The following is a 10,022-nucleotide window of genomic DNA, read 5'->3' as shown; positions in this document are numbered from 1 at the left end:
TTGGCAGTGTTAGAGGTGGAACTGGGTTGGAACCGAAATCGGTGAGCAGTTGCTCTCGCTCTCATTGTCACGAAGCCACACCCGCCCCACTCACGTTAGAATTGCAGAACGAGAAAGTGTAGGCAAAATATAAATAATTATGCTCAATAGGGATTTCTATTAGGATTTCTACATCTCACATTCCGTTGTTCGAACTTGCAAACAAGGCTGTGTGGGATTTCTGTTAATGCGACTCAGTGCAGCCAATGGCAATGTCCGCTTTAGGTAGGCTATATAATCCAACGCAGTTCCACCTCTGACACTGCAAAAACAACCATTATGCGGATGAGCCCTAAACTACTTTTGGACAACATAAATACTGTATGAACATATAAAGTAATGATGTAAAAGAAATCACTGGTAAACAAGACTGACAAAGACTATCCCCATTATCAGAATGTAATGTGATGTTGGCGGAGCTCAGTCCATCTGTCTCTTCAGACCAGGGTGCCCTGAAACCATGGCTGAATCAATGCTCAGCTTTGTGCCCAGGCAGCTTCCATGACATGCAAGTGGCAATCAGATGAGCTGCTGACACAGGTGGGGGCCATTAGCCATGGTGTGAGCGGTGCCAAATAACGTGGCTCCTAATCTGTCTTCCATGTCCCTATCGCTTTCTCTTTCTCTGAAGTCACTCAACCCCTGTGACCTCTTGGTCAGCCTCTCCTTCCCTGGTGGCCTCTATCTCACTCTGTAATAACTTCAGAAATAACTGGATTAGGAAGACCATCAATAAACTTTGATCTGATAATCACTTACTTTTTATGAGATTATGTCCTGTCTATAGAACTGTGGAGTTTAGGTTTGGGGTCAATCCCACTTACATCCAGACCATTCAGGAAGTAAACTGACATTCCTTAGAGGAAAATTGGAATTTCAGGTTCCTTTCTCAATTGTGGGTGTAGGAAAATGTTACAAGCATTTCGCTACACCCGCAATAACATCTGCTAAATATGTGTATGTGACCAATACAATTTTATTTTATTTTATTTTAATTAAATATTTCCTGAATTTAAATGGAATTTACCCTTAACCCTGATGGAGTTAGGGTTAGGGTTAGGGTTGGATTTGAGAGAGAATTGTCACCATCTTGACCCTTTCCCTCTCACTTTCTAACAGAAGCCTCATTTATAACTTGTGCTAACATGCATCCTTTGTCTTGATCTTGTCCACATTCTGATTGTGCCCACATTTTCAGAAATATGTCTACACATGGTATTAAAATCATATCCGTCCTCTGTGTCCGCATTGTGACCAGATTTCCTGGTCCCTCCCTGTATGCAAATTATTTGACAGCTATTCTTCATCAATATTTTTTAACATTTATTTTAAAAAACATATTGATGCCATAATTCAATGATGCCACTTGTCAATAATTTTAGAAGGCGGGATTATGATGATTTAATTGGTGTCACTGTCCAGATCCATCTAGACTTTTAAGTTATCCAGACAGAATTGCGTGCCTGCATAGAGTACCTCCGGAGGTGGTCAGGTTGATCTGATCACAGTCAGATCACAATAAGTCTTTTAATCGCTTACACCTGTCTGAAAATGTGGGCACAATCAGAATGTGGACAAAAACAGGAAAAATGATATATGTTAGAACCTGAAAAGTGCTCATTCAAACTAAATGTTTTCAAATGAAATGTGCTCATTTCAAATTAAAAGTACTATTTGCTAAAATTGTTTTGTGTATGTAGTATTTGTATTTATTAGGGATCCCCATTAGCTGCTGCCAAGGTCCAAACACATTAAGGCACTTACATCACACATAAAACAAAATATAAAACCGTACATAATATAACATTATTACACCACTACATACAATCTACAATACAAAATATATAATACCACCGTACAACAATATTACAATGTAAGTGTGTGTAGAGTGCGTGTGCTAGTGTGTGTATGAATGTGCCTGTACCTGTATATGTCTCTTCACACTCCCCGCTGTTCCATAAGGTGGCATTTTGGGGGATTGTGAAGAGACCTCTGGTGGCATGTCTTGTGGTGTATGCATGGGTGTCCAAGCTGTGAGCTAGTAGTTTAAACAGCTCGGTGCATTCAGCTTGTCAACTCGTCTTACAAAAACAAGTAGTGATGAAGTCAATCTCTCCTCCACTTTGAGCTATGAGAGATTGACATGCATATTATTAATGTTAGCTCTCCTTGCACATTTAAGGGCCAGCTGTGCCTCCCTGTTGTGAGCAAACTGTAATTTTCCTAACCTTCACATGATCGGTGGGTCCCCCATGGGACGGTTCAGCTAACGTAGCCTAATGTGATTAGCATGACGTTGTAAGTAACAGGAACATATCCCAGGACATAGACATATCTGATATTGGCAGAAACCTTAAATTCTTGTTAATCTTACTGCACTGTCCAATTTACAGAAGCTATTACAGTGAAAGAACACCATGCTATTGTTTGAGGAGAGTGCACAGTTATGAACTTGAAAATGTATTAATTAACCAATTAGGCAAATTTGTGCAGTCTTGATACAAATGTTAGCTCTCAATGTACATTTAAGGGCCAGCTGTGCTGCCCTGTTCTGAGCCAACTGTAACTTTCCCAAGTCCCTTTGTGTGGCACCTGACCACACGACTGAACAGTAGTCCAGGTGTGACAAAACTAGGGCCTGTAGGGCCTGCCTTGTTGATAGTGTTGTTAAGAAGGCAGAGCAGTGCTTTATTATGGACAGACTTCTCCTGGATCTTAGCTACTGTTGTATCAACATTTTTTGACCATGACAGTTTACAGTCCAGGGTTACTGCAGGCAGTTTCGACACCTCAACTTGCTCAATTTCTACATTATTCATTACAAGATTTAGTTGGGGTTTAGGGATTAGTGAATGATTTCTTCCAAATACAAAGCTTTTAGTTTTTGAAATATTTATTCCTTGCCACCCATTCTGAAACTAACTGCAGCTCTTTGTGTTGCAGTCATTTCAGTCGCTGTAGTAGCTTACGTGTATAGCATTGTATAGTAGGTGGTCGACTGTTTGTTCATCCGCACAAGTCTCCAATTGCTAATAACCCATCTGCAACCACCTGACTATATGTGATAAAGTGAATATCTGAGGCCCGAACCCAACCCTAACCCGCAAGCATAGAAAATGTGCTATCGTCTACAGTCAAAAACTGAAGAACAATTTTTTTTTGTCATGTTTAGATATGTTTCTGTATATAATTTCTTACATTTTGGTAAGCTATTTGTTAGTAAACTTGAACCCACAGGCTTCGTGTAATTTAGTCCTAGTAGTTGCTGCCCCTGTTTTGGACAGGGACCTGCCCCAAACCTAGGAGCAAGGGACTGAGAGGAATGTGAGAAGAAGGGTGAGATTCACCCATTCTGATAACAGATACACTATATAGACTGATAGTTGGTAAGAGAAAACAGGTGAAGGGTAGGGAAGGGCTGAGCAGGACAGGCAAGCTTTGACTTCTCAACCCGCTTTAGCTTTTAATCCATAATTAACAGTGTGGGAGTGTGAGTGTGCAGTTCAGACTCAGGGGAGAGGGAAATAAATAAGGGATTAGATAGAAGAGAAAGAAGGTGAAAATAGAGGAATGTGTTCTACCCATTCCCAGGGTCTATAATTAGATACATGTAGCTTCTCTTTTGTCATTATATGTTGCCCTAGCCTAGAAGACTAACTAAACCCTTGCTCAACAAAATGTAATAGATCGGTATAATTAATGCTTCAACCTTGTTGACATCTGTAAAGTTTTCTATCACCTTTTGGGGAGCAAACACGAAAAGATTTTCTGTGCAAGATGTCCAAATGACATCAGCTTGACCGGTTGTAAGGAAATACAAAGCTGTGAAAATGGCCCAAAGTGTTTCTGATTAGATTTCAGTTCACATTCGATGCATATTTTATGTGGTTGAAATGCTATCAGATTTTATTGTGTTTTATGATGAAGACATTCTCTCAAGATGCAGAAAGAAATCAATCATATTTCTCCACTCCTGTTCCCAAATCCAAATTTTGCCAACATTTGGTCTATAATTTTACTGCAAGTGTTGCTTAATTCTGCAGGAGTTATTATTTAGGCTATAGCCCTATTTTCACGGGACTAGTATTACTATTTATTTTTTATTTTATTTAACCTTTATTTAACCAGTCAAGTCAGTTAAGAACAAATTCTTATTTAAAATGACGGCCTACCAAAAGGCAAAAGGCCTCCTGCGGGGAAGAGGCCTGGGATAAAAATAAAAATACAATATAAATATAGGACAAAAGTAGAGAACATTGGTTATGTATTTATTACGGCAGAATATATGTTATTCTAGAAGACGATTCAGACGGCATGTGTTTTTTTTCCAAACTGCTCCCTGTAATTCATTCGTTCTTTTTTTTGTTGACCATTGGACAGTTATGAAGGAATCCTGAAGGTTTTTTTCTAGGTGTGAAGATATTTCAACAAATCCAGGCGATAACAGGCTACACTGACAACTCGAGCTTGGTTCTAAAGTTTCTAAAACATACCAAACCATCATTGGTATAGTGTTGCCATTATATTTGAATTGAGAAAGTGTGATCATAATCAATAGGATATTTTAGCGATCCGCAGTAGATGACGCCCTAAATGCCCCCCAAGCCTTCAGATATGAGCTAAACAGCTAACTTGCACTTGATATGACTTTTTAGGCAATAAATGAGAAACTGAACTTGTTCCAAATGTTTAGTTCAGTTGTATGCTGCTTTGCAATCTATTAACAGCAAGGGTTGCATTAAATAGGCAAAATATTTTTTTATGATGCATTAGGTGATGTTCAATTAATTTGCACAAAACGTATAAACAAAAGCATTCACTGTGAAATATGTAGATATAGGATATATGTTGGCCCTTCATATATAGGCCATGCGCAGAACTTTGTTCATTTTATCAAACCAGTTATTGTTTTCTTGTTTAAACCGCGAGCAGCACTTGTAAAACTCAAAACACAGGGATGTCGATTCATAAGTTATTCTGGTTAGTCAATGTCCAGATTTCAGTTTCCATTTAACCAATCTAAACTGTAGGCTACAGTTACCTTGACATGCCATGAGGTTATTTGAAGTTCCGTCGAATATGTATGGCACCTCACAATCATCACACATAACATAACCGGCACTGCTATCATCCTCTTTTACCACTTTTACCGCTATCATTCTCTTTTACCAAATATTTTCCGAGCATTACAGTAAGGTGCCTAGACAGCTGCCCTGGGGAACTTCTGATGCTACCTTGATTATGCTGGAGAAGCTTCCATTAGAAAACACCCTCTGTGCTCTGTTAAAAAGGTAAATATTTATCCACAATATAGCAGGGGATATAATGTCATAATACATATGTTTTTCCAGCAGCAGACTATGATCGATAATGTCAAAAGCCGCATTGAAGTCTAACAAAACAGCTCCCACAAACTTTTTATCATAAATTTCTCTCAGCCAATCATCCGTCATTTTGGGTAAGTGCTGTGCTTGTTGAATGTCCTTCCCTTTTAGCATACTGAATGTCTGTTGTCAATTTGTTTATTGTAAAATAGCATTGTATCTGGTCAAGTACAATTTTCTCCCAAAGTTTACTAAGGGTTAGTAAGAGGCTGATTGGTCAGCTCTTTGAGCTCCCGAGTGGCGCATCTCAGTGCGAGAGGTGTCACTATAGACCCTTGTTCGATCCTGCGTTGTATCACAATCAGCCGTGATTGGGAGTCCCATAGGGTAGCGCACAATTGGCCCAGCGTTGTCCGGGTTAGGGTTTGGCTGGGGTAGGCTGTCATTGTAAATAAGAATTTGTTCTTAACTGACTTCCCTAGTTAAATAAAGTTAAAATTTATAAAATGAAAATTCAAAAGGGGTCTTTAATATTCCTGGATAGCGGAATGACTTTTGTTTCTCTCCAGCCCTGAGGGCACACACTTTCTAGTAGGCTTAGGTGGAAGATATGGCAAATAGGAGTGGCAATATCTTCCACTATTATCCTACTATTGTCATACCCAGGTGGCTTGTCATTGATGATAGACAACAACATTTTTTGCACCTTTTCCACATTCACTTCACGGAATTCAAAATTACAATGCTTGTCTTTCATAATTTGATCAGTTATACTTGGATGTGTAGTGTTGGCATTTGTTGCTGGTATGTCATGCCTAAATTTGCTAATCTTGCCAATGAAAAAATTATTAAAGTAGTTATCAGTGTGTTTTGTGATTCAATGAAGTGTGCCGTCTGATTCAATGAATGATGGAGCGGAGTTAGCCTTTTAGCCCAAAATTTCATTTAAGGCTTTCCAAAGCTTTTTACTCTCGTTCACTATCAGTTTTACTTTCATGTAGTGTATTTGTTAAACAGAAAAAATGAAGGCCTACTGTTCCTCTTTCTTTAAAGGGAAATTCCACCACTTTTCAAGCTCATATTCCATATTTCCAGCAACAAACCAGTGTACATGTGAAAAGTATGTTTCTATTATCTGTTGTTAAAAAGATAAGAAGACAGGTCCTAAAAAAGGCTTCTATGTGGCATCAAAGGGTTGGATTACATTTTTTTTATTTAAATGCAACGAGTTTCTAGCAAACGGTAGGGTACTTTTTTGCTCCCCACATCACCGCATAGTCTTTGAAAATCACTGTTTTTAAAACGTTTTAACTTTTGAAGATGTCATCATGTAGAATATTTTTTACTTTATATATTTTCTTGTACTCAATGTGCCATTTTCATATACAGTGGGGAGAACAAGTATTTGATACACTGCAGATTTTGCAGGTTTTCCTACTTACAAAGCATGTAGAGGTCTGTAATTTGTATCATAGGTACACTTCAACTGTGAGAGACAGAATCTAAAACAAAAATCACATTGTATGATTTTTAAGTAACTAATTTGCATTCTATTGCATGACATAAGTATTTGATACATCAGAAAAGCAGAACTTAATATTTGGTACAGAAACCTTTGTTTGCAATTACAGAGATCATACGTTTCCTGTAGTTCTTGACAAGGTTTGCACACACTGCAGCAGGGATTTTGGCCCACTCCTCCATACAGACCTTCTCCAGATCCTTCAGGATTCGGGGCTGTCGCTGGGCAATACGGACTTTCAGCTCCCTCCAAAGACTCTCTATTGGGTTCAGGTCTGGAGACTGGCTAGGCCACTCCAAGACCTTGAGATGCTTCTTACGGAGCCACTCCTTAGTTGCCCTAGCTGTGTGTTTCGGGTCGTTGCCATGCTGGAAGACCCAGCCACGACCCATCTTCAATGCTCTTACTGAGGGAAGGAGGTTGTTGGCCAAGATCCTGCGATACATGGCCCCATCCATCCTCCCCTCAATACGGTGCAGTCGTCCTGTCCCCTTTGCAGAAAAGCATCCCCAAAGAATGATGTTTCCACCTCCATGCTTCACGGTTAGGATGGTGTTCTTGGGGTTGTTCTCATCCTTCTTCTTCCTCCAAACACGGGGAAGGGAGTTTAGACAAAAAAGCTCAATTTTTGTCTCATCAGACCACATGACCTTCTCCCATTACTCCTCTGGATCATCCAGATGGTCATTGGCAAACTTCAGACGGCCCTGGACATGCACTGGCTTGAGCAGGGGGACCTTGTGTGCGCTGCAGGATTTTAATCCATGACGGCGTAGTGTGTTACTAATGGTTTTCTTTGAGACGGTGGTCCAAGCTCTCTTCAGGACATTGACCAGGTCCTGCTGTGTAGGTCTGGGCTGATCCCTCACCTTCCTCATGATCATTGATGCCCCACGAGGTGAGATCTTGCATGGAGCTCCAGACCGAGGGTGATTGACCGTCATCTTGAACTCTTCCATTTTCTAATAATTATGCCAACAGTTGTTGCCTTCTCACCAAGCTGCTTGCCTATTGTCCTGTAGCCCATCCCAGCCTTGTGCAGGTCTACAATTTTATCCCTGATGTCCTTACACAGCTGTCTGGTCTTGGCCATTGTGGAGAGGTTGGAGTCAGTTTGATTGAGTGTGTGGACAGGTGTCTTTTATACAGGTAACACGTTCAAACAGGTGCAGTTAATACAGGTAATGAGTAGAGAACAGAAGGTCTTCTTAAAGAATAACTAACAGGTCTGTGAGTGCCGGAATTCTCACTGGTTGGTAGGTGATCAAATACTTATGTCATGCAATAAAATGCAAATGAATTACTGAAAAATCATACAATGTGATTTTCTGGATTTTTGCTTTACATTCAGTCTCTCACAGTTGAAGTGTACCTATGATAAAAATTACAGACCTCTACATGCTTTGTAAGTAGGAAAACCTGCAAAATCGGCAGTGTATCAAATACTTGTTCTCCCCACTGTAGACACTGGTGTAGATGGCTATATCAGTCCGCTAATACAGGATTATTAAAGGACCAGTGTGAAAAACTTTTGTGAAAAACTATTTTTGTTTTCACATTTTTTTTATTATGTTTTCTTTTCACGGGTTGATGCATCACCGTCAGCAACCCTACTTCCCGCAGCTGTGTCCTCAGTGAATCCTTTACTCTGCCCTGCTGACATGACAAAACATGACCGGTTCTCAGTAAAGTCTGAGCAAGTCTGAGCAGTGTCAAAATATCTCTAGTCTATTAAAGTCAAATGTTGCTGAATTGGCTGAGTGTACAACAATAAAGTTATTGTTTATTGTGCATTGCAGCTAGCAAATACAGCTAGCACACAGTGCACAAGCCGTAGCTAAGCTACATGGCTTTCATCAAAAGTTAATAATGGCAATGGCTAAGAACCTGCTAATAGGCTAAGTACTGAGGCCAACAGTAGGCTATCCCCTTGCTCTGATGCGTTACCATAAAATATTGCTATAGCCCGAGTACAAGTATAAGCCATCTAAACCACTAAACCAATAAATCTACATTATAAATGTATTTCTTTCGTGTTTGAGTTTGCATTTCAACAAAAGTTTCCTTTGTGCCATTTTGACACAGGTTTCTGCATTTTCTGTTTCAGTTACCACTCTCCATGACATTTCCAGGCAGCTTAACATCAGGCATTTTGGTGAGAGTAGCTGTAGTGATGTCATGAGCTGTAAAGTGATGCAGGCCTCATGGTCCCATTTACAGAATTGTTGTCAGAAACATATCCAATGTTAGTTGTATTTAAATCAAATTATGACTGGACATCCAGTACATTCAAGTGAATTACATTAGCTGTGAGGATTTGAGATACGAAACACATTATAAGAAAGGAATACTGGATAAATATAGAATAAAAATTCCTGCACCAAGTCTCTTGGTGATAAAACCTTTACTGATCGTACAACAAAAATGTGCTGCGACTAGGATTATTGAATCCATCATAAACAAATTCCTCTATGAATCTGAAATTGAAATATAACTGTGTAATCCAGGTATCTTAATATCACTGCAGCTGCAATAGATGATGTTGATCCATCTCTGTGGAGTGAAAACATTAGCACCTACTGAACACACACCTATGCAGGTGGGCACAACAATTTCACAAAATTTTACCTGAAAAGCTCAGTCCTTTTTAAGTATTTTAACCACTGACTGAATAATTAATTACTATTTATTGAACCTTTATTTTATCAGGGAGTCATACTGAGACCATGGTCTCTTTTACAGATGAGCCTTGAATGAAAGAAAAACACATTATAATTGTATATATAGATTTACAATGATATATGTATACATTATAAATGGCATTATAAGACAGCACAAGAGCATACAAGTTAGGTTAGAATGTATTGAAATAAAAACAGCAAGTACTAAAACATTATAAAACAAAATCATATAGATTGGAAGTGTTGCTGACCTGGAATAGTTTGTCTATAACAGTGCCATATCGATGCTCTCTGTCTTTGAATGGCAGGGATCCAGATGACGAGGAGATTGAAATTAAGCAATAGAGCAGGTACAGTATCTTCGCATGAAAATATAAAATAAAAAGTATTCCAAGAAAGGGGGATGGGGAAATCAGAGCAGTTTAAAATTGTTCCTCTTGTTTTTACAATCCTCTT

Source organism: Oncorhynchus masou, chromosome 11 (assembly GCF_036934945.1).
Source record: "Oncorhynchus masou masou isolate Uvic2021 chromosome 11, UVic_Omas_1.1, whole genome shotgun sequence".
In the NCBI taxonomy this organism is placed as follows: domain Eukaryota; kingdom Metazoa; phylum Chordata; class Actinopteri; order Salmoniformes; family Salmonidae; genus Oncorhynchus; species Oncorhynchus masou.
The sequence above is the reverse complement of the archived record's forward strand: the minus strand, read 5'-3'. Positions refer to the sequence as shown.